Genomic DNA, 24920 nt, shown 5'->3' on the forward strand with positions numbered 1-24920 from the left:
AAATGACACCTCAGGTGACAAGGCACAAACTGCTTCGCTAAGGTGTCCCAGGCTTCAAACACCAAGCAGAATGCACATATATCCTCTATCCAGACTTTCGGGCAGGGTGGGGCACTCCATGGAGAGATGCTGTCCTAAACAAGAACGTCCTCGACAGTGTTCTGATTCCTATCAGAATTACACCTGACTTCTCAATAGAAACAATGAAAGCCAGAAGGTCCTGCTCAAGCGCCGTGCAGACATTATGAGACCACAGATACCAGCCCAAACTACTACAACCAGCAAAACTTTCAATCACCATAGATGGACGAAACAAGATATTTCATAACAGAACAAGATTTAACCAATACCTAGCCACAAACCCAGCCCTATACAAAGTACTAAAAGGAAAGCTCCAACCCAAGGAAGTTGGCTGCATTCACAAAACCAGACAATAGACGATATCACAACAGCAAATCCCAAAGGGAGAAACACAGAAAATAACATCACCAACAACAAAAACTAAATTATCAGGAGACAGCAATCACTGATCATTAATATCCCTTGATATAAATGGGCTCAACTCACCTATAAAAAAAGACCCAGGCTAACAGTTTGGATACCAAAACAGAATCCATCCTTCTGCAGCATACAAGAAAGACACCTCAACCTCAAAGACAGTCATCACCTCTCAGTAGAGGATTGGGAAAATATTTTTTAATCAAATGGGCCTAAAAAACAAGCTTGTGTAGCTATCCTAGTATCTAACAAAATAGACCTCAAACCAAAATCAATCAAAAGAGACAAAGAAGGACATTTCATATTAGTCACAGGAAAAATCCATCAAGAGGAAATCTCAATACTGAATGTCTATGCCCCAAATACAAGGGCACCCTCATATGTAAGAGAAACACCACTGAAGCTTAAATCACATATTAAACCCCACACACTAATAGTGGGAGACTTCAACACCCCACTTTCACCACAGGACAGGTCAGTCAGACAGAAAATGAACAGAGAAATAAGGGAACTAGTAGATTTTATGATTCAAATGGACTTAACAGACCTCTATAGAATATTTCATCCAAACATAAAAGAATATACCTGCTTCTCAGCACCTCATGGAACCTTCTCAAAAACTGACCACAGACTAGGTAACAAACCAAACCTCCACAGATACAGAAAAATTGGAACAACCCCATGTGTTCTATTGGGTCACCTGTGGCTTAAAACTAGAATTCAACAGCAACACTAATTCCAGAAAGCCCACAAACACATGGAAATAAATTTGCTCACCTGAATCACCAATAAGTCAAGGAAGAAATTAAAGACTTCCTAAAATTCAATGAAAATGACTACACAGCATGCCCAAATTTATGGGACAAAATGAAAGCAATATTAAGAGGAAAGACCATAACAATAAATGCCTACATTTCAAAAATAAACTGAAAAATCCTATACTAGTGAGTTAACAGAACACCTGAAAACTCTACAACAAAAACAAGCAAACTCAACCAGGAGGACTAGAAGGCAGGAAATAATCAAATTGAGAGCTGAAATCAATAAATAGAAACAAAAAAAAAAATACAAAGAATCAATGAGACAAAGAGTTGGTTCTTCAAAAAAGAAATCACCAAAATAGACAAACCTCTATCCAAACTAACCAAAAGGCACAGAGAGAATATCAAAATTCACAAAACCAGAAATGAAAAGGGGAACATTACAACAGAAATGGAAGAAATCCAGAGAACTATCATGTCATACTTCAAAAACCTGTGCTCCACAAAATTTGAAAACTTAAAGGAAATGGACAATTTTCTGGATAAATATCACTTACCAAAATTAAATTCAAGACCAGATAAGCAAATTAAACAGACTACTACTGCTAAAGAAGTAGAAAGAGTTAACATAAGTCTCCCAACCAAAAAGAGCCTAGGACCATATGGTTTCAGCGCAGAATTCTACAAGATTTTCAAAGAAAAACTAATACCAATATTCCTCAAATCTTCCACACAATAGAAACAGAAGGAACATTGCCAAACTCTTATTACAAGGCTAGAATTACCCTAATATCCAAACCATACAAAGACATCATGAAGAAAGAAAATTACAGATCAATCTCACTCATGAACATTAATGTAAAAATGCTCAATAAAATGGGGCCAATCAAATCCATGAACACATCAGAAAAAAATCATCCACCATGACCAATAAGCTTTATCCCAGAGATGCAGGAATGCTTCAACATACAAAAATCTGTCAATGTAATGCACCATATAAATAAACTGAAAAAAGAAACATGATCATCTGATTAGATGCTGAAAAAGCCTTCGACAAAATACATTTCTTCACGATAGAGGTCTTGGAGACAGCAGGGATACAAGGAACATACCTAAACATAATAAAGGCAATATACAGCAAGCCAACAGCCAACATCAAACTAAATGGAGAAAAACTCACAGCAATCCCACTGAAATTAGGAACAAGACAAGATTGTCCACTCTCTCCATAGCTATTCAATATAGTACTTGAGGTTCTAGCTAGAGCAATAAGACAACAAAATGAGATCAAGGGGATACAAATCAGAAAAGAAGAAGTTAAACTTTCACTATTTGTTGATGATATGGTAGTTTACATAAGCGACCCCAAAAATTCTACCAAGGAACTTCTACAACTCATAAACACTTTCAGTAATGTAGCAGGATACAAGAGTAACTCAAAAAATTCAGTAACCCTCCTTTAAACAGATGATAAATAGGCTGAGAAAGAAACTTGTATGACAAGAACTTTAAATCTTTGAAGAAGTAATTGAAGAAGACACCAAAAAATGGAAAGATCTCCCATGCTCTTGAGTAGGTAGAATTAACATAGTAAAAATGGCAATCTTACCAAAAGAAATCTACAGATTCAATGCAATACCCATCAAAATCCCAGCAAAGTTCTTCACAGACCTTGAAAGAACAATACTCAACTTCATATGAAAAAGCAAGAAACCCAGGATAGGCAAAACAAGCTTGTACAATAAAGGCACTTCTAGAGGCATCACAATCCCTGACTTCAAACTCTACTACAGAGCTACAGTACTGAAAACAGCCTAGTATTGGCATAAAAACAGAGAGGGGAAGCAATGGAACTGAATCGAAGACCTGGATATCAATCCACACACCTATGAACACCTGAGTTTTGACAAAGAAGCAAAAAATAAATAAAAAATAAAATGGAAAAAAGAAAGCATATTCAACAAATGGTGCTGGCATAACTGGCTATCAACGTGTAGAAGAAAGAAAATAGATCCATATCTATCACCATGCACAAACCTCAAGTCCAAATGGATCAAAGACGGCAACATAAAACCAATCTCACTGAACCTCATAGAATAGAAAGTGGGAAGTACACTTGAACACATTGGCACAGGAAATTACTTCCTAAATATAACCCCAGTAGCACAGACACTGAGAGAATTAATAAATGAGACCTCCTGAAACTAAGAAGTTTCTATAAAGCAAAGGACATAGTCAAGAAGACAAACAGCTGACAAAATGGGAAAAGAGCTTCACCAACCACACATCAGACAGAGGACTTATCTCCAAAATATACAAAGAACTCAAGAATTAGATACCAAAAGAACACATAATCCAATTTAAAAAAATGGAGTACAGACCTAAACAGAGAACTCTCAACAGAGGAATCTAAAATGGCTGAAAGACACTTAAGGAAATGTTCAACATTTTGAGTCATCAGAGAAATGCAAATCAAAACAACTCTGAGATTCCATCTTACAACAGTAAGAATGGCCAAGATCAAAAACACTGATGACATCTTATGCTAGAGAGGATGTGAGGTAAAGGGGACACTCCTCCATTGCTGGTAGGAGTGCAAACTGGTACAGCGCCTTTGGATATCAGAACAGCGATTTCTCAGAAAATTAGGAAACAGCCTACCTCAAGAACTAGCAAAACCACTTTGGGGTGTATACCCAAAGGATACTCAATCATACCACAAGGACATGTGCTCAACTATGTTCATAGCAGCATTGTGTGCCATAGCAAAAACCCGGAAATAACCTAAATGCCCCTTGACCGAAGAATGGATAAGGAAAATGTGGTACTTTTACACAATGGAGTACTACGCAGAGCAAAAAAATAATAATGCCTTGAAATTTGCAGGCAAATGGATGGATCTAGAAAAACATCATATTGAGTGAGATAACCCAGAACCAGAAAGAAAAATATAATATGCACTCACTCATAACAGGTTTATAGACATAAAGCAAAGAAAACAAGCCTACAGTTTACAACCCCAGAAAACCTAGACAGCAAAGAGGACCTTTTGAAAGACATACATGGATCTAATCTACATGAGAAGTAGAAAAAGACAAGCTCTCCTGAGTAAATTGGGAGTGTGGGGATCGTGGAAGAAAGTAGAAGAGGAAGAGAGAGAAAGGAAGGGGAGCAGAGAAAAATATAAGGCTCAATATAAAGGAATAAATTAATGACTATATGCAGAGCACTCATCTATATATAAATAAATTTTTGGAATTAATTAATTAATTCACTGGGTTGGTTTATGATAAAATATCTCAATGAAGCAATGAATCACAAGGAATGTTGCAAGCCATATCTACAGTGGCTTTAAAACATATCTACAAATTCTCTGACACCCTTCCCTGAGGAAAATCTGTTTCTCGGCCACTTCGATATGGGCTAGCCTTGGTGACTCGACCCTCACATGTAGAATGTGTCCACAGAACAGATGCAGATACAGAGACAGGGTTTGTGGCTGTATAGAGTGAGCTATCACCTTCACTCTTGATTTCTACCTCTTTGCCACAGAATCAAAAGATTCTGTATTAATGCTGTATCACCCAGGGCCAAACACATTTGCTTTTCCTATTCAGTAGGCTGGGGATGTGAAAGCATAGCTAATAAAAAATGCATGAAATCTTAACCTAAGAGTCAAAACACAAAATGAATGCACTGCCCTGCCATAAAAAAAACAAGCACTTGTACTCAATTTAAAGGACTCCCTACATATGCTTTAACAGTGTCAGGATGAAAGACCTTGTGACTGCCTCACTCAACAGTGCCTAATAAAAATATTCCTGCGGACAGTTCTATCACGCCAACACACATTTCCTGAAGCTGGTTCTTCCAAACAAGGAATCTTTTAGCGAGATCAAAAGACACAAGTAGCAGGAAATTACATTTTCTTTGCACGTCAACAAAGCCGTCAATTTAGGAGACCAGAGAGAACAAAAGGCATACACAGAGCTTAGGCAAAGCCCGTATTCAGAGGCTTCTCCGAGGAAACACGCCCAGACAGAGTTGGTTGTGGAAAGGTTGAAGCTAAAGCCAGCAAATACTTAAATCTATACCACACCCTCACTCGGAAACTAATTTTTTTGCAATAATCTTTCAAACAAAAATTAAAATTTCTTTAAAATCTGAGGTGGAAGATGTCTTCAGGCATGGGAGGCACACAGCAAGGACATGCAAGCATTAATATCCATGGTCAGACTAATGCCTCTCCTGTGTGCTTCCATTCCCCCAGTAGTTCTGCCACAAGGCATAACAGAATGGATACCGCTCTCAGAGGGAGGAAGTCTGTGGGGTTTTACCTGCCATATTTACCCCAAGTTATTAGAAAAGGGATTCTTCCATGCTTCCCTTGAGAACCTGGAAGGTATGAAAATGTTGCTCTTGATGGAGCCACAGGGAGGAGAGCATAATCTAGAATAGTGATGCTGTTATGTTCAAATCTCCAGCCCGTGGTGCAGCCAAGAGGGTCACGGCTTATAAATTTTAGTATCGCCAGCTCCAGGAAGGAACGATGGAGTGGTGTAGAAGATATTTCAATGATCAGCTACAGCTTCGTCAAAGCCACCAAGTCAGGCTCAAGGAAAAGAAATGGGCAGGAGAGCCATCACCAAATGATGCTGACAGCCCTGTACAGAACTCTCAGGAACACAACCCTACCTGAGCAGGACCCTTGTGGCCTCTGCCTGCCTGCCTGTTAGCTTCTGGCTTTGGGGTTCTTCCCAGCAGGCTTCTGCCCACTCCGGTGAATGCCAAGCTTCCAGCTGGTAGGAAGGCCTGCTCGGCTCACACCTCAATTTCCTAAAGTGTCAATTATTCATAGGCACAGCCAGTCTCTCTGCTTCAATGAAAAATAGTGAGTGTTTAGTGTATGTATGAGTTATTCCTGGGGGCTAAGACAGCACAGTGAGTGAGCGAGACAGAATGAATGTCTGTCTCCATTAGGCAGACATGAATGACCTAAAACAACAAATTAGGCAACAAAATGCCATAACATTTGTCAGAGTGCCCCCAAAATGTCCAGCAGGACAGAAAGACAAAGCAAATGATAACAGACTTCACGCAGACTTCTCTGTAGAAGTGCTCTGATGTCTGTGCTATGAGGCCAAAGAGCAGACAGGCAAGTAAACACAAGGTCCCACAGTTCCTTACCAGACACCACCACTGCTGAAGGAGCTGTGATTGGGCAGGAGGAAAGGTAGGACCCCTGGAGCCTTTCAATCAGGGAGGCTACCCAAGTAGCTGGGCTTTTATTTTGCTGGTATTCATTGGCTGATTGTTTGACCGTATTTTGAAATGAGATTGTCTATATCCCAGGCTGGCCTTGAACTCACTTTGATAGCTAAGAATACTCCTGAACTTCTGGTCCTCCTGCCTCTACCTTCCAAGGTGTGGGACAAGAAGCCCAGGTCAGGAGGTGCTGGGGATGGAAGCCAGGGCTTCGTGCATGCTGGGAAAGCACTCTGCCAACTGAGCAACAAGACCAACCCTAGGCTAGTGTTTTTCTGAAGATCTTCCTGGTTGTGGCTTAGGAGGGCAAGAGCTGGGCTAAAGGACAGTTGGGGCCCAAGCACCCAAGGGCAGACGCAACTAGAACAGACGTGGGATATAAGTGAACTCATGCTTGGATACCGACTCAAGCAGCTGACATTAGCCTTGACTTAGAGATGTGACTGAAGCTACCTGAGAGCAGTAAGACCAGGAAGGCTTCAGGAGGCAGCTCCAGCTGTCCCTCCATTCCCCTCCACAACTGCATAATGTCCTGATCAAAATCAGTTCAGGCCCCTCTGAGGAGCAGTACACAATTATCCCCACCCTGCTGCTCCCATAAGGAAGTGTGTGCCTCCAGCTCGTGGAAGAGCCAACGAACATGAACACGGGCTCTCCAAAGGCTCAGAATATTTTTTTGGTTGTAACCTAAAGGCCTTAAGATGGGGAATGATGAAACTGAGCACCAATTACCACTAAGAAAATTCAGTTTATGGGCTGGGGTCAAGGATGCGTTACATTGTGGAGGCAGAAGCAGTGAATTAAGAAGGCAGTCCAGTGAAAGTAATACTAGAGACTCAGGATGTCTGTACAACACAACTTCCCTTACTGGCTTTGGAATGACACTACCTGGGGTCCTAAGGCTAAAGTGTGGTTCACGGACTGTGCATATTAGCGGACAATGCCTAGTGGTTGGAGAGGAGGATGCAGAGTCAGAAGAAGACGAGAATGAAAAATTCTTCAGCATGTCTAAGAACCAATCAACCCTGGAATAAAAGAATAAAATTATGTAGATGATGATGATTTTGATGGGAAAAAAAAAGTTCCAGTGAAGAATCTATGAGATACTCCAGTGGGGGAAAAAAACACAAAAAAATCAAGCAAGAATGGAACAGACTTAAAACCATCAAGCCAAGACCAAAAGATCAAGAATTCTAAAATAAAAAAAAAAAATTAAAAAAACTCTCAAATTCCCAGAGTACCTAATTCTGTAGAAGACATTAAGGCAAAAATGCATCAAGTATAGAAAAAGGGTTCTCTTCCCAGAATAGAAGCTGAGTCCATCAGTTATATGAAGAACTACTTCCAGATAACTGACTAGGAAGAGATGCAAGACCACAGCCAGGAGAGGAAGTCTCTTTGAGAAGATGGTTTATGCCTGCCCATAGCAGGATGAGATGCTTAGGGTTTTTGGCTTAGGCTCTGGTGCTATTCAGGAAAGCTGGTGTCTGGGCTCCTACCTAGGAGAGGTGGAGTCGACACAGGGATGGGGAGACAGGATGTTTAGACCAGGGCAGCTTCCTTCAAATGGTATAGACAGGGGCCAGACCTCACTGCTGGTGGCCAGTGATTCTGCCGCAGAATACAAGAGTTCTCCTGACCACGGCTCCAACCCGAGAGCCACTGGGCTCCGTCCTGCCACGGGCATCTCACACAGATTCCTGTTGGCCACTGCCATGTGTGTGACTGTCAATGGAGTTGTAAGTTTTGAAGAAGTGGATGAATAATTTTCAACATACGGGGCTGATGATGCCTTTAGCTCACATGCAGTGAGCTCTGACAAGACAACAGGAAAAAGACAAACCCTTGGAGCCTGCCGGGTGTACCTGTAACCAGAGTATTGCGGGGAGGGACCTGAGGATCACCCCAGTCAGCCTGGGCTACGCAGCTGGAACCTGTCTCAAGAACCTTCAGTAATATTAATGCTAATAACTATTATATATAAATGGTTACAGCATAGAGACAACGCAGAGATGAAGAAATCGCCACTAAGCATGAAAATATGCCCGGGGGTGTTATTACTCAAAGCTGAGGCAATTAAACAATGATAGTCTATTGCTAACTAGATTTAAAAGATTGACACAGTCTGCTGTTGGCCGGAATGCAAACAAACAGCATTCTCGTGCACACGGGGAGCATGTGAGCAACAGCTACTAAAAATTTAAACACTAGAATTTGACAAGTCTGTGGCTTTGATGCATGGAGCATATGAGGTGGGGACTAATAGGGTGTGGGGGTTCAGAATGAGAGAGAGGAAAACATGAAAAACAACTAAAGATTTTTTAAAATAGAAAATCATATATATTTAACTAAAATTACATCTAATACATATAGGTATATGAGTACACATATGTAGCTTAAATGAAGCTATGTCACCTGGGCTGACAATGGTCTATCCAAGCACTATAAAAACCCCAGAACCAGACATGAGAAAGCCCTTTTCAAGTGGTCAGGGAAATCCAAGAAATTCCCAAGTCAATGTAGGCCATTGCTATTGTCTTTGGGTGGTTGCCTCATAGAGGCTGGAGGTTAAGTCTCAACTGATGATGGCTCCATGCACTTCAGAAGCGGCACTAGGAAGACCCCTTGAAGCTGTGTCTGACCTAAAGCCTCCCCCCTGAGGACTAACTTTCACAGTACCAGAAGCTACTGCTCAAGCTTCCAAGGGAGAGAAGCGACCAGCATTCCTGCCCAGTTGTGACTCCTGTGAACGACAGTAATGCCCAGCATGGCAAGATAGCCCAAAAGATGTAATAGTAGTGGCATCCATTGGTTGTAACCAACAACAGCCTAACTAGACTTAAGGTCTGGTCAATAGCAGGCAAATCATTCATGTTACTAGAAAACTAGTTGTACTAGATAGTTTTATGTCAACTTGACACAGGCTGCATCATCTGAGAGGAAGAAACCTCAATTTAAAAAAAAAAAGTCTCCATAAGATTGGGCTTTAGGCAGGCCTGTAGGACATTTTCTTAATTAGTGGTTGATGGAAGAGGGTCAAGCCCATTGTGGAAGGTGTCATCGCTGTGCTGGTGGTCTTGGGTACTATAAGAAAGCAGGCTGAGCAAGCCATGATGAGCAAGCCAGCAAGCAGCTCCCCTCCATGGTCTCTGCTTCAGCTCCTGCCTCCAGGTTATGTTTGAACTCCTGTCCTGACTTTCTTCAATGATGAACAGCAACATAGAAGTATAACCAAATAGCCCCTTTCCTCCCCAGCGTGCTTTTGCTCATGGTGTTATATCACAGCAATAGAAACCCCAACTAAGACACTAGCCTGTGACTAGCGAGATCATAGGCCTCACTATAAATTAAAGAAGAATCTACTGCTGTCAGTTTACCAAATGAGCATCATTCTTAACTGCATTCTAAATACTTATCCTGATGCCCACCGATAAATGCTGCTCTCACCCCTCGTTAAAGAAGCTTTCCTTTGCAACAGCTGGTGACCATTACAGAATACCACACCTGATCAAAATGCAGAGAACAAGTGATTCCCAATGGACAATTCCTACACACATAAGGTTCAAGGAACATTAGATAAGAGGGGATGGAAAGATTGCTAAGAGACAAAGAACCAAAAAACCTTCTGTTTTGATTTTGTTTCCTACAAATGCCAAGGAATCTTCACCCATGATACCTCAGCAATATGGCTGTCTGAGCAGGACCTAAGTAAGGACAGTAGCAACAGGCATGCTAATGTGGAACAGGGAATTCTAGGGGCCCCACCCCTAGAGAAAGAACTACAGGCACCTAAAGAATGCAGGCTGTGTAACAAAAACATCTTTCTTAAAAGGCTATAAATTTCAGGCGGAGCCGGGGCTGGGGGAACATGGGAGGGGTTGTGGGCATCTTCATGTTGAAAATATTCTGTATAATAAACTTAATGTGTACATAAATGTGCATAGTAAACAAAACCAATTAGTCAGACATAGTATATAACAACATAGGTTTTCATTTTTAAGGTACAGTATAATTGCCTGTGCATAAAGTAAGGAGGATACAAACCAAATGTCAACCGTTGACATCTATAAAGCATGGGATACAGGCAGGGGCTACGACTTAAGAGGACTTTTAAATTTTATTTCACAGGCTTCTGCCTATCAAATCTTCTAATAAGCACACACTAACGCTATAATCTTTAGACCAGTAAAAGTGTCTTACCATGAAAAAATATCTGGAGCTTAGTATTACTAATCAAGGATACTGGGAGATAAACGTCCTCCATTTCTATTCCTGTTGCTTTAGTGTTTCAGTAGGAAATTACCATCACCTGCCTTATATGGACATTAACATAAGGAGCCCCTACTTCCTTCTTTCAGTTTTATTTACAGGCAGATCAGATATTCCAATTATTTTCTCCGAAGTTGTTCTCAGAGATGAAATTCTAACCCAGCATAAACTAAAAGAAACCCTGAATTACCTACTGGTTTTCGTTTTTCAAATTCCAACTTCTAGGCTCTCTCCCTCCAGGAATCTCTAAAATTATGTAAGCTGGACCTCAGTGGCTTTGGACCCATGTGGTTAAGCAAGCAGAACAAGCTTATTAGTTTGATTTTCTGGGTGAGCACAAAGATCAATTAGATCGTGTGCACAGGAGGACAAAGTGAGGTCCTAGTCAGATGTTAACATTTATTTGGCTTTTGACCTAACCCTACCTCTTCTCTCATTTTTCTCCAGGAGACTTGGGGCAGCAGGAAGCTAGTTAACTTCAATCATTCAAGCAATTGCATCCTTCAAGGCGCAGCTATAATATTTAGACCACAAAGCAGTGCATTACTTCCTGGATCACATCATTGGAGAACTTGCCATTGATGTATACATCTGAGCCATGACAATTTGTCTCGTGCACATGAAGACGGCAGCATCAAACACAGTCAGATCCAGCAAACGCACCCACTGTTAAAGCAGGTTGAAACTCCCCTTAGATCAGCAAAAAACAAAAAGAAAAAGAAAAAAAGCAAGAAAGAAAAAAGAAAAGAATCCATTTTGATTGTAGAGACCCCATTGGACACACTAATATTTTTTAAGCCTACTTTGAACATAGTCTTACAATTTCAAGGTTATTAATTTGCTAAACCATAGCACTGGGCACCATGTATCATTTGTTGAATGTTAGTCCATGCAAGGAAAGTACCAGGCATCTTAACTGACTTCATTGGCTCCCCTGCTGCTGCTTTGAGACCCCTCTTCTCCTTACCCCTGAAAGCACAGGTGCGGACAGATTCACTCTCGCGTCCCCTACAGCCTACCTCACTGCTGTTACAGACAACACCGCCGGAACCCCCCTCATTCATTGATTTTATAACCAAGCTCCCCCTCTCCACTAACCAGTATTCCCTAGTGACATGGATTCAGAATGAGGCGGTGCTCCGCGCTCTGGCCATTCCATTACCGCTTCGTATGTAATAACTTCAGCCTCTCCAGCCTCCCGTCAGGTAAGGTTAGGTCTCACTCTAAACCTTTAATAGAACTGCCCTAGCTGTGTAATTCTCTCAAGCGCCACTGCAAGATTCCCACTAGAAGGCCACCATCTCATTCTTAGCTTTTCTTCTCTTTCCTCCAGTATCCTCATTATCCAGCCCCGCCAGAGAGTTCCACCCTTTGGCTCTCTTTGTTTAAGCGTGTGCATGCTTGCTGGCATGCACGTGTTTACAAACACACAGCACACTGAGCCTGTGGCGGTCAGAGAACCAACTCTCCTGTGTCGGTCCTCTCCTTCCAGCATGAGTATTCCTGGAATTTAACAGGGGTCGTCAGGCTTGGCAGCCAGTGCCTCTACCCCTGAGCCATCTCGCTGGCCCATGGCTGCTGTTTTCAGCTGCCTACATGCCCCCAGCCGCCACGAACGATGCTCCGGGGTTTTACGCATGCACTCAGCCTCACCCAGTCTCCCTTACCAAATAACCTCCTATTCTCCTCGTTTTCTGTGTCTGCACAAAACACGGGGACGTGATTCAATTTGCATTCATCTTCACTCTTTCAAATGATCATCCATTGTATCAGAAATAACTTCTCTACACATTTTCTCTTCGAACCTCCACTATCCTTCCCACTCCGCTGATAATTCTGCTCCCGATTTTAGCTGTAGGTCACTCAGAAGAACTTCTCATCCTCTTACCGCTTTTATCTTTCCTTCTACAGTCTCCTTCCTGCTCTTCCGACTCCAGCTGTTTTTCTTTCTACCCTATTATCTACAACAGTCTTCAAGCCACTCTTAAAAATCCTCCGGTCCCTTAAAAGCAAAGATGTAGCAGTATGCACGTGCTGTCCTAAGGCCGCAAGTGACAGCCGCAGAAGGACGCTTTGATCCCCGAAGTTCAGGGCTGCAGCATGCATAGCAATATCACGCTCATGCCTATGAATATTCAAGCCAGAACCACACAGCAAAAGTCTGCCTCTTCAAAACTGTCTTCATCCCTACAGCCTTCACCTAGTTAGTCTCTACTCTAATGCTATAATGTCTTACAGGAAAAAGTCCCTCAAAACCAGCTGTCTGTCTCTCTCCACTGCTTTCCCTCTAACTCTCTCTCTTCAGTTCGTACGTTCTTTAGGACATCTACAGAAAGGTCATCCATTACCAATGTCTTTAGGCAGCTTTCTATATAAAGTGCTCACCTTTAGTTTCTAACTAAGATATTTAACCTTAATTCACTTCTTGTTTCAGCAATTTGGCTTTATTGGATTAATCTTTCTCTTTCAGAATCTTCATGCAGTAAGAGATGCCGGAAATCCAAACCTTTCTAAACGTCCACCGAAACAAAGTAAATAAAACCATTTGTAACACACAGCCCAGGTATAACCTGGGCTCAATAATACTAAAAACTGGGCTGGAGAGACGGCTTAGCAATTAAGAGCACATACTGCTCTTTCAGAGGACCTGAGTTTGAATCCCATAACCCACATTAGGTGGCTCACAAGCACCTGTAACTCCAGCTCCAGGGGAATGCCCCGCCCTCTTCGGGCATCTGCACCACATGCACATCCCCACACACGGACACGTGATTAAAACAACAAAAATATTTTTCAAAAAACAGCAAAATGTTCCTTTACATACAAATAATAAACAGCCTAAACCAGCAAAGCCAAACTAGAAGGAGACTACATTAACTGTATAGAAAACAGAAATGGTTGTGGAGACCCAGGACTGGGAGAATACAAGTCTTTCCCAGAAAGAAAGGGTCACATCCAGAGCTCACAAAAAGATATCAAAGATAAAAATCAAAACCAAAAGTAACATGACTAAGTAAACTTGAACCTCAGATTCTTGAGGGGAAAACCAACAAAGTAAACAAAAAGATAGCAGCAAACCTATTGAGAAATAAAATGAGAAAGCACAAATAAACCAAATAGAAATAGACCATTGAAATAAAAATTATATTTTAAATACCAAAAGAATCTTTCACCAGCTCAAAATACATTGAAAATCTACAAAAAGAGATAATTTTCTTTAAAAGTATTTCCCTCCTTGATTCCAAAGCAGATTATCTGAAACATTTTCATAGGACAAAGAAATGGAGACTATTATGCCCCCAGATAGAAATACCTTAGACTAATGTGTTTTTATAGCAGGAATTCAATCAAACCTTCAGAGAATAGATGAGCCCTAAGCTACTTACCTGCCATTCGTACTGCTTCAGAGCCTAGGAAATGTTTAAACTGCCATCCTTTCTGTGAAGCCAATATAATTCTGGCACCTAAACTTGATTTCATAACAGATTGCGAAGGAAAGAACTACATGCAAACCTTACCTATGAATGTTGCTGCTAGGTGTTCATACATGCCCACACATACACATAAACACACACACGCACTCATACACACCAATCACACATTGCACAGCAGCACATTAACTAGAAAAACTTCTACAGAACAAAAAGATGTTTCTTGTCTGAGAAACCTGATAATGCAATTTATTATTTACCAGATACCAAAAGGGAAAGCATGCAATTATCTCCAGAGATTGCTAAAAGGGCCTTTGAGAATTTAATATCATTTATGAGTTTTTAATTCAATAAAATTGAAAATTGGCCTGGGGTTGTACCTCAGTGGGCACAGTGCTTGCTTTGGCCAAAGGTTTGATCCCCACATGGGGGGCGAGGGGGGGGGGAATCAGAAAGAAATCAATGACTAGTTCCGGGTATGTGCACACATAAATCCCCCTTAGGCAAAGCTAGCATCTTTCTTAACCTGAAGAAGATACAATGGAAGAGAAATATTTGATATGCAAGAGCAACAATGGTAAAAATTTTTGCACAATATTTCCTCTGAAACTAAAAGAGCTGGTCCTTGAGTACACAGAAAAATGAACATACAAGAGCAGCTAGGAAATAGGCCTTCTGCTATGACCAAGATGGAATAACCCATCTGAAACAAATACTGGATGAAATACATGAAACAACAATTTTAAGACTTAAAGATACCAACAAGCACAGCACAGTATTTCCTGAGAGACAGGAATCATGTCAGACCCCTGTGATTGCTTCAACTTAATGCCTGAAGAGATTTTCCAGACTCTAAAACTGTACAGGAGAATTCAGAAAAGAAGCACAGCGAAGAAAGCCAGGGAATTCAGATGCACAGGACAGATTACGGGGAAATGTGAACTGCCCACAAGAACAGTCCGGGGGTACACACGCCTCCTTCCTCCAGTCTTAAGTAATGATTAGAGAGATGGTGTGTAAGAAACTACCTAATACCAGAAAGGAGCCAACCTAAACTATTACTAGAAACAGCCAAAGATCATTGTGTAATGTTGGGACCATTTGGCGTCCTGGCCTCCAGCTACTCTTCCCTGCTAGAGATCTTTACTTTCCTTCTGATTTGAGTTACTAAAGGCTGTGTCAGAGTTGTTTACCAGCTCTGCTTCCCGAGCACGAGCACGTGTTGCCTTGGCCTTGAGGATCAGAGGATAAGGTTTTCACCTGTTGGCCCACCTAACTGTGTTGGGTATATAAGCCTCCATGGTGCTATTGAATAAAGGGCTTCTTACCAGTGACTAGAGGTCCATATCTCTGTCTGTGTGTGTCTTTGTGTGTTTCAACCTCCAGCCCCTTGCCCAAAGCTCGCGAACTGTATGGTAGTGCAGAGAGCGCAGACAGGCGTTGTATGCTGCAGTGTAACTTCAGGAATAACAAGTTGTTTACAAAGTATTTAACTGAGTTATAAAACCTGAAACTGTACTTCTGAGGAGCTAACAGACTCCCCTCACAGCTCTTTTAGTCCATAATCTTTGCCAGAAAAGTATGAGTTATTCGCATTGCAAACAATATATCGCAAAAATAAATAAATAAAATTTGTAGCTGTGCATGATGGTATACTCCTGTAATTCAGCAACTGGGAGGTGGACGCCAAAAGAACAGAAATTCAAGGTCATCCTCAGCTACTTTTGTAAGTAGATACAGCCTGAGCAGTGCTGCAGGACAATGATTTGTACCCTGTCAATTGTATTTTAATAAAACTCTGATTGGCCAGTAGCTAGGCAGGAAGTAGAGGCAGGAAAACCAGGCAGGAAGTAGAGGCAGGACATCGAAAACAGGAGAATTCTGGGAAGAGGATTCTGCTTTCTGCAGTCATGATCCAGCAACAGAGGAGGTAAGATGTGATTGCCTTGCCAAAAAAGGTACCAAGCCACGTGGCTAACTCAGACAAGAATTATGGGCTAGTGTAAGTTATAATAATTAGTAAATAAAAAGCCTGAGCTAATTAGTTTATAACTAATGTAGACCTCTGTGAGATTCTATGGGAATTAACGGATGCAGTACTGGGTGAGACAGAAACCTTGGTCAACACTGAGCTACATAAGACTCGATTTTAGAAATGAATAAAGGGCAATAATAGCCCACACTTTTAATGCCAGCACTCGGGAGACAGAGGCAGGCAGAGTTTGAGGCCAGGCAGGTCTATAGATAGAGTTTCAGGACAGCCAGGTCTACAGAGAGAGTTTCAGGACAGCTAGGTCTACAGAGAGAGTTCCAGGACAGCCATGGCTACACAGAGAAACCCTATCTCAAAAGGAAAGAAAAAGAATAAAGATAAATTTCTACTAAAGAAGCTTATATCTGGGCTAAAGATGGCTCAGTGGTTAAGAGCACTTGCAGAGGGAGTGAATTCAGTTCTCAGCACCCACATCCACCTGTAACTCCAGCTCCAGGGAATCAAGCTCTTCCCATCTCCATGAACAACCACATACAAGTATCACACGTTCACAAAGACATATAAATAAAATAAGCATTTTTTATTTATTGCTATGGCCTGTTTCTATTAATCTTCAACTCAATTATTTCAATGTATCCTGAGTCAGTGTTCAAACAACCCTACAGATCAGTATGTCTTTCATATCTGGAAAGAAGTAGTCACGCCTTAAACAGCACTCTTCCTCCATGGCTGACTGCCAAAACCCATCACGGTTCAATATTATCACTTTCCCTTCCATTGTAATTAAGGAGCTAATCTTACTTTGAAAACATCATTACCCAGCAGACTGTAAAACCAACTTAACTACCGGTGGTGACTGAGAGCTCAGGGAGCCAGGATCACATTCAGAGACAAGGACAAAACTGTCTCCTCGGCTGTCACATCACTACCTGGCTGTCACGTCACCGCCCCTCAGTCACTAGAAACCAAGCCTTTCAGCATTAACACATCAGAAACAACGGATATGAAAGACGCCGGGTACATTTCCGTTCCCAGTTCATTGTGGTAACAGGTGCTGTCTCAGTAGCCGAGGAGCCATCCGACTGCAGGAGATTCATTTAAAGCTACTGACCCCATGCCGGAGAAGATATGCCCATACCCTCTTGATCCTTTTCAGCATCATCATTAAGAGAAAGGCACTTGGACTGAAGGTATGGCTCAGATGATAACGGTGTGCACTCTTCTTACAATGGACCCGAGTTCAAATCTCAGCCTCCACCTAAGGTGGCCCATGACCACCTATAACTCCAGCTCCCCTCATAGTCTCTGGCCTCCTGGGGCATCTGCTCTCTTGTGTACGTATATACAGAGAGAGAGAGAGAGAGAGAGAGACAGACAGACAGACAGACAGACAGACAGACAGACAGACAGACATAAGTTTTTATTATGTATACAATATTCTGTCTGTGCGTATGCCTGCAGGCCAGAAGAGGGCACCAGACCCCATTACAGATGGTTGTGAGCCACCATGTGGTTGCTGGGAATTGAACTCAGGACCTTTGGAAGAGCAGACAATGCTCTTAACCTCTGAGCCATCTCTCCAGCCCCTCATATATAAGTTTTTAAAGAAGGAAATGGAACTTCTGCTTCATTTGACACAGAGTGTATTAAGTTCCCGCTGTGATATCTTTTACTAAACTTGGAAAGTATCTGTCACGTATTCCCATCACCTACTTCCACAAACGGGAAAGCCACACAGCTAGAACGGAAGCATCTTTTGCTGGAGGGTTCACACTTGAACAACAAAGGCAGAAGTTCCCTCTGTGGGCCAGTCCTCAGTAACTTAAGAGGCCGGCACGTGAAACCAGACTTTCTCTAAATAGCGCACCCATGGCTACTGGACACTCCAGCTGAGAGAGCTGTATTTCTGGGAGTCAGCAGCTTCTTTTACCCCCACCCCTGCCCCATCTCTCCCTGAGCAGGCTCCAGGAGAAAATTTGGAAGCTAAGAGAGCTCCAGGAATGGAAGGCATCTGAGCCTGAGATGGCAGCAGTGTCGATGCCAAGGCTGTGGTTGCCCAGCCATGGTGGGTCCTACACAGTAAGGATGTTTCAGTAGCTCATAGCCCACTGGAAACCTGCAGTGGACCCAGCACTAAGCCAGAGTTGGAATTCACGGAGGAAGAGAACTATTTCTCCCGCTGAGAAAGACAACTCTTTCTAGAACCCTAATACTGGGGTGACCTAATTGCAGCAGCGTCTGAACTTCAGCTAACTTATTTCCACGACCACACAATTGGAAAGGATTCTACGCACTTTCTCTCACCAGTCTCTTGAGTTTTGCCCCGTCTTTTGTACATTTAGATTTTACATTATCAGAAGAGAAATCAACAGACCCCCTTTAAAGAGAATCCCTTGATGGAAAAGAAATTGAGAATTTTCCTTTCCTGTGTACCTTAGGATGAGTGACTTCCCTAGAGTGACTTCATAGGTAATTGAATTTCTTATGAAATTTACTGAATAAAAATATCTGATGTGCTCTGTAAAACATCTCATATAGCCAAATCCCTGCCTGCCAGTCGGAAGCATTCAAACAGAATGCCAAACGGAGGACTGGCATATTGGAGAAGAGGTGCATTTCGTCCTCTGCCCACGTAGTCCATTAAAGGCTGGGCTCACAACCAAAATTATAGGAGAAAGTAGTGCACCCACCCAATTCAGATACTGACTGTTTGCCATCTTTGCCTTCCGTGTTTATGTCTGCTTCCTCCACACACCTTTTCTCTCTCCAGTGGCTAAAAGTTAGACTAAACCTTTGCTTCCAACAGAAAATCCCCAATGTTTCACCAAAAATAATCACTGAGCATAAACTCCACGTGGGCACTGCTGTTGAATTAGACATCAAACGGAATTAAACACCATTCCTGTTCTACACGTTTCTCAGGGGGAAAAATGTTCTGATATTCTCGGTGCCTGAATCCTAAAAAGGATTTCTGTACACATCCCTGTTGCCTCCATCCTTTTAAAACATAAGTGCCCAAAACAAAAAGACAAGAGAAAAACCACTGAAGTGTTTGCTGAGCAGATCTGCAAAAGCAGCTCTTCCGTGACCTGCCTTGATCCATCTAGACAACTGCTTCTCAGGGCTACATTTGGGTAGCAAACACTGTGAACAGAAAAATAAACCTTGACCCAATTCTAGCAGTCGTTAATTGTTAAAGCCATTTTCATCTGCTCTTCTCCCCCTACCGTCCATGTGCTGGATAAAGTATTCAGATTATTTCAGTGGAAGAGGCTGCTATGGTTTCAGATATTCATGTCCATAGAAATACTATCTCCAGGGCTGGGGAGGTCATTCCATATGTAAAATACATGCTGCACGGCTTGAAGACGTAACTTTGGACCCCTAAGCACTCAGGTGTAAAACTTGGAGGAGGAGGCGTCTCTGCGATCCCAGCACTAGGAGGTGGGGACAGGAGGAGCCTAAGGACTGACAGACAGCCAATCTAGCCAATGGGTGAGTTCTACATTCAGAAAGAGACTGTTTCAAAAAATAAGGTGGAAAGTAATAGATGAAGGTATTTGGTCTCCACGTGCACACATACATACAATTCCACCCACACGTACACATACACACAATTACACCTACATGTACACATACAATTACACTCACATGCACACAAACATGTATACATACAACTATACCATATGTACACACACAACTACACCACATGTACACATACAACTACATCACATGTACACACACATACAATTATACCCCCACACATACAACTACATCACATGTACACATACAACTACACCACATGTACACATACAACTATACACACACACACAACTACACCCACATGCACACATACAACTATTCCCACATGCACACAAACAACTACACCCACATGCACACAAACATACAACTATACCCACATGCACACAGGCCACAAATAAAATCTTCTAGCAAAACCCTATCTCTGAGCAGTTAAGAAGGTCTCCACACCCCCTTGGTATCTTCTCCCACTAACCTGTACATGCCTTGACCAAGCAGAGACTATGGCTTATTCATCACTGGTGCCCAATATAACCTATGATATCTAGCCGCTCCTAGTAAGTCAGGAAACGTTAGCTCAGTGAACATCCTTCCCACCACACTGTCTTCCTAGCTCTGCGTGCCAAATCTTACATTTGTACTGTTAGTGGATACTAACAGTTTGTCCATCATTAGGGGAAGAATTATCAAACCTGTAGCATTGTTGCTTTTACTCTTCGATGTTAAACTAGCCGTGTAAGCGCCCACATTATCAAGAGGGTGCACTTGTTATACGAAAGCAGTCCTCAGCCAGCTGGTCTTCACTCTGCACTCTTCTCCTGCCATAACCGTTACTTAACAGCTGCCAACCGTAATGAGTTAGACAGTGATGTGCCGTACGGCCTGAGAACTGATCCAACTGTAAAAATGAGGCAGAGCAAGTGCTCGAGCTCACGGAGACCCTAACTAAGGCAACGCGGTAGAAGGGATTCAGCTACGAGTGTTAAACTCGGGTGCCTGGTTATCTTGGCTACTTGACTGTTCAGAGAGCAGCGAGCATTCAGTGCTCACTCACACCAGAGAGAAATGTCTTTTTATTAAAATTACCTCCCAGCTGCATAATAGCTGAGCTCCAGAAAGATATTTTAGCCCTTCACTGAAGATTTCCCAAGCTGTATCTCAGATACTTGTGCTAATGACCAAGTGAATAAAACCTCGCACACTTGTGTCTAGTACAAAATCCAACAAATGTTCTAGGCAGGTCAGCCTATACAGTCCTTATGGCAATCACTCAGTTGTGAATGCAGAGTAAAAACAGCCTTAGCAGATATGTTCACCATTAAACATGGCTACATTCCAAGAAATCTTTTTACAGAATTGCCAGCTAGCCAGATTTGACACACAGGACACTGTTAGCCAATGTCTGGTCAAAGTTACCAATCAAATAATTCTACAAATTATAAAGCACAGGCTGACCAGATAGCTCAGTGGTTGACAGCCCTTGCTGCTCTTGGAGAGGACCTGGGTTCCATTCCCAGCACACAGGCAGCAAAATAAAACCATCCGTAAGCCTGGTTTCAGGTGACCCATTACCTTCTTCTGACCCTCAGAGGTAGCAGGTGACACCTGAGGTTCACACAGGAGGCACACAGGCATACATGAAAGCACACTCTTATGCACAGGTAAATCTTTAAAAAAAAAAAAACATAAAACCGGGAGAAGTTGTCACAAAGCTCCCTGTGCTCATGTAACATTTTACAGTCTGTGGAATTTGTTTATGCATGCTGGCTCACTCTGTATACTGTTACATATTCAAGCTGTTATATACACTGTCTCACGTGTATCCTCTGAAGCCAAGAGATACGTGATGAATGAATAAAATGGTTTATCTAAGAACGGAGCAAGAATCTGGGCTTCTACCTTCAAGACAAAGAGTACTACATGTTTATAAATTTTGCTTTCTCCTTCTACAGGGTTCAGGGCCAGACTCCATTTCCCAGGTGCCTTCTGAAGTTCGGTGTGGCCACGTGATTTAGTAATTTTTCTGCTGCTGAGACAAAATGGCATGACCAAGGCAAGTTATAAAATAAAGCACTTGTAGGCTTATGGTTTCAAAGTGTTTGAGTCCATCATGGTGGGACATAGGCATGGCCACAGGAACAGCATGAGAGATCACATTTTGATCCACAAGCAGGAGGCAGAGCTAGGCACAGTGGGAATAGCCCATCTCCCGGGACACGCCGCTTCCAACAGGGCCGTGCCTGCTCATCGTTCCCAAACAGTTTAAACAGTATTCGAACATAGGAGCTTATAGGGATGAATGTCATTTAAACCATCACAGCGTGTGACTAGGTGCTGGACAGTAGAGTTGGGGCTCGCTCATTAAAATTTCTTCATTAAAATCTGCTTTTTGGGGGGGGAATCTCCCATTGTCTATCTCATTGCAGTTGGCTGAAAAGGAGATACTGCTAGGCTCTATTTTTATGTAAGTCATATGTTGACCCCAGCAGAGTCATAAGAGAGTAGGAATCTGGGCCCCTGATTTACCATTTTGGAAAAACTACCCAACTCATAACACCTGCATCAGAAAGTTAACATGGTAAGCAGTTGGTGCCTGGCCACGGAAACACAGACCCTTTAATTAAAGCATCACACAAAAAAGTCCATGGTAAAAGATAACCAGCAATAACTTGAGGTTTTATTAGTATTGTAATAAACATTTTTTTTGAGACAGGATTTCTCTGTAGCCCTTGTTGTCCTAGAACCCACTCTGTAGACCAGGCTGGTCTCAAACTCACAGAGATCCTCCTGCCTCTGCCTCCCGAGTGCTGGGATTAAGGGCATGCACCACCACCGCCCAACTGTAATACCCCTGAGCTTACTTTATCTTTAAGCAGCAAGAAAAATGGGAATTTGGTGTAATATTTTCCACTGAATACAGCTGTAGCCCTAGGCACTTTCTCCCAGTATCTGCATCTCTCCATCCCCCTTGTGGCTGCGCTGCTTACTGTGGTGTCCAAGTGCTACCTGTTAAAAATGAGTTGCTCATTGAGGTTATGACCCTTTTCTTGCTTCCTCTAATGTGTCTTCCCAGAAGTCCTTTTACAGGACGAATTGGCAGAATCTAGAACTGCTGGACCAAAGGCTGGCCTATGAAACTACTCTCCAGGAAGCCGATTCTAACCCAGACTAAAAGCTCACACAAGTGTCCATTTCCCCGGCTCTTTGCCGACATTGTTGCTCTTTAGAAACCTCCCGCCGACCCAATAAAGCAAAATAACCTGCTTCTCATTTGTTGAATTTTCTCAAGGCTGCGATTGGAACCCGAGGTCTTGCACATCCTAAGCAATGTCCTGCCCTTGCATCGTATCTCCAGCCTTCATTTCATCTTTGGAAGCAACATGGTGAAAGCCCACCACCCTGAACATGCCCAAGCCTATACAAAAGCACCGTCAAACCATATTTTAGTCTGCTTCCCTTGCACTTTTTTAACAAACACTCACCCTGTTGAATCTACAGCAGATCTTGAAAATTTTATCGTTAATAAGATGAGCTGCATTTAATTTATACAATCAGGCTAAGTGATAAGAAACAGAATAACTTGTGGATTTCAAGGACTTCACATGAAAGCGGTTGGTACAAATGGCCCCATGCTGACTCTCCTCATGGGGTGCTGAGCACTGCACAATGAGCAGAATTGTCAAAACTGAGGGGACAATCTGTTTCTTCATATGCATAAACTAAGTAATAGCCTATGTGCTAATTAAATTTTTAATTTACTGCTTTAATTTACCGCTTTCTTGGAGGTTCTTCGTGTCTCTCTCACATGCTTGACTTATTTCTGGTTTGGACTACACCATAGGTAGATAAACAAGCAGGTACAAGAGGAGACTTGACGAAGACACACAAGTAGAAACCTGAGGCTGGTTGTCAAAACTAGGAGAGGAGATGAAACACGGACAAGGCCCGTAAACTCGGAGGACAAAGGCTGAGAGCGACAGCTTATGTTGCCAGTGAAAGGAAGTGACATTGTCTGGAGGGCGAGGTACTGAGCACTAGACAAAGGAAGAGTGCTCACTTAGCCGGGTTTCAACCCCAGTACCCCCCTTCCCGCCCCGCACACGCTTAAACAAAAAACGTCATGCCACCCAGTAAACAGAAAGAGAATGTGAGTCAGGATGTAACACTATAGCAACAGTTATCAACTATGATTTCATCGGATTGTTGCTATGGTGATTTGAGTGGGAATGAATACACATACACACACACACACACACACCACTAACTCACAAGTTTGAATGGGTTGGTCCCAGTTAACAGAACTGTTTGAGTAGGACTAGGAGGTGTGGTCTCATTGAAATAAGTGTGGGCTTGCTACAAGAGGTGTATCCCTGGGAGTGGGCTTTGAGGGTTCTCTCTCTCTCTCTCTCTCTCTCTCTCTCTCTCTCTCTCTCTCTCTGGATCAGGATGTAAAACACTCAGCTACTGCTCCAGCACCCTGCCTGCCTGCTTCCTACCATGATGATCTTGAACTTACACTTTGAAACAGTAAGCAAGCCCTAATTAAACAATTTCTTTGATAAGAGTTACCTTGGCCATGGTGTCTCTTCATAGCAATAGAACAGTAACTAGACCATTGTTCTCATGCAGTTCAGGGCTACTACCTAGCCTGCCACTACCTGCCTCACTTTGCTCTGGTTAGTGGTTAGACACAGCTTAAGAACAACCCACTTCTCCTCACAGAGAGTCGACAGCAGGCTCCAAGGTCTTAACAGCTAACTCGCTCAAAGCCAGCGCGGCCCCAATTACTGATAACCTTCATGGGTCTGCGTTTAGTTCTATAAACCAAATGTCACTACATTTTACTTTTATGACCAAATAATATAGACCGAGAAATCTAGTGAAAAGGCAACAGCAAAAATAGAAGAGCCCATGTAAGAGAGATCATGAGACAAGAACACGGATGCCCAGAGAGCAAAGAGAGAGACATGCAAGCACGGGGAAATGGAGAAGCTTCAGTCTCTACCTGTCACATTCTTCCTTTATCCCCTGGTACATAGGTTGCTCTTATATCCACTGCTTCTTTGAGAAGAAACACATTTAAAGATTTAAGCAGATAGAGAATACAAAAGGGGTTGGGAATGGCTAAAAATGAGGGTACGCTCAGATAAGGGGAGGTCTGGC

General features: G+C 42.4%; 1 protein-coding gene and 1 pseudogene across 7 annotated transcripts in view; one reads left to right on the forward strand and one right to left on the reverse strand.

Annotated features, from left to right (window-relative positions):
* The window catches only part of Plch1 (phospholipase C eta 1), a 182826-nt gene that overhangs the window by 105742 nt on the left and 52164 nt on the right, over positions 1–24920 (reverse strand). The window lies entirely within an intron of this gene.
* LOC142836621 (nucleophosmin pseudogene) lies at positions 7226–7740 on the forward strand (annotated as a pseudogene).

The sequence above is a fragment of the Microtus pennsylvanicus genome, chromosome 16, assembly GCF_037038515.1.
Source record: "Microtus pennsylvanicus isolate mMicPen1 chromosome 16, mMicPen1.hap1, whole genome shotgun sequence".
NCBI lineage: Eukaryota > Metazoa > Chordata > Mammalia > Rodentia > Cricetidae > Microtus > Microtus pennsylvanicus.